Below are 1,754 nucleotides of genomic sequence, written 5' to 3'. Positions count from 1 at the left end.
TTTCACACCCAGCTGTTAGGACTCCTCTTCCTGGCAGGTGTGTTCCAGGCTGGGAATCCAGGTGTGGGGCTGGAACCCCTTGCTTCTCAGTGGGGAACTTCATAGTTAAGATATATTTCCCTAATCCTAATTGCCACATGTGGGTGTGGGAACCAGCTAGTTTCAGATCTCTGTCCCTCTTCTCAGTCTCACCATGGCTTTTTCTTTATATCCTTAGTTATAGGAGTTCTGTCCAGATAATCTTCAGGTGGTTCTCAAGGGTGGTTGCTATATAATTTAGTTGTAATTTTGACATGGTCATGAGAGGAAGCAAGCACAGGATTTACCTACTCCTAAGGCAAATTTTATTCTCTCAGTCTAAAACAAAACTTGAAGTTAGCCTTAACTTTTATTTTAATAGATAAAAAAGAGCAGATTGTTTAGATATATTAAAACAACTGAATGATCACTGAATCATTGATTCCATTTTAATTTAATCCTCAAAATATTGTGGGGCTATTATGAAAACACTATATAAACAAGAGATGACCTCAAATTCAATGTACAATCTTATAGGTAGGTGGTTTTGTGGTGAACTTGCTTTATAGCTTGTAAAATAATTTCTGTGAAAAGTTGTGTTTTAGGGAGGGAAAATGGCATAGATGATAGAGGCTTTGTTCATTACTCTTGTAAACAAATTAAAGTTGTGACAAAAACACGGAGCAAACAGCAAGCAAAATTGCTTGAGATATAGATAAACAGAAGCTCTACAACTAAGGAGAGAAATAAGAAATCACCTTGCAATCGCTGGAGGAAGAAGGCGGCAAAGAGGAGGCTGTCTGGTCCCCAGTGGCTGAGTGAGACAGAGGCTATAACAGCTTCAGATGCTTAGTAAAGAGGCCATGTCCCTGAGTGGACTTTCATAGTGAAAGTCTCCTTGCTCACTCTGAGCACTAGCACTGGGTCAGCTGCTCAGGGGGTACCAGGGACTTACAGGGGGACACTGAGTTGTCTGAGCGAGGGCCAGAGACAAGGATCCCTCCAGGGCAGAAGTGCTGGTGATATCCATTGTTCCTCTGTTGAGCCCTCCACCCTCTCAGTATGAGGATGCAAGGCCACCATAGCAGAGGGGTCATCAAACTGGATAACAAAGTTTGCTCTGCCTAGAGGATTCCCAGAAACTCCACCTCTCCCAACTAATGACCCCACCCAGGCCACATCCAGGTGTGTCCTCAGTAAGTCTGGCACTCCTTGCTGAACCAACTCCAAGATTAACTCTGGTGGCAGTTGGCCTCGGTTTCTGACATGGCCTCTTATGGCAACTATAAGCACAGCATCTGTGGATTGCTTGCTGAATCTTAATGGGTGGCCCTGGAGGGACACAGACTGGGGCTAAATTTGACTTGCAGCTGAACCCCTCTCTGGACACCTACTATACAAAGCCACGCTAATAAGACCAAGAGACTTAGGAGCTTTGCTTAGTACATAGAAACAGACACAGGAAGGCAGCCAAAATGGGAAGACAAAGAAGTAGAAACCATATGAGAGAACAGAACAGAGATCAAGAATAATGGAGTCAAGCAATCTAACAGTTAGAGTTCAAAACACTGATTATAAAGATGCTCAATGAACTTAGGGGAAGAGCAAATGAACTCAGTGAGAATTCTAACAAAGAGATAAAAATGGAAATGGAAATTATAAAAGGGAACCAGTCAGAAATGAAGAACACGTTCTCTGAGATGAAGAGTATATTAGAGGGAATCAACAGAGTTGTT

The sequence above is a fragment of the Pteropus alecto genome, unplaced genomic scaffold (genome assembly GCF_000325575.1).
Source record: "Pteropus alecto unplaced genomic scaffold, ASM32557v1 scaffold62, whole genome shotgun sequence".
Lineage (NCBI taxonomy): Eukaryota > Metazoa > Chordata > Mammalia > Chiroptera > Pteropodidae > Pteropus > Pteropus alecto.
The sequence above is the reverse complement of the archived record's forward strand: the minus strand, read 5'-3'. Positions refer to the sequence as shown.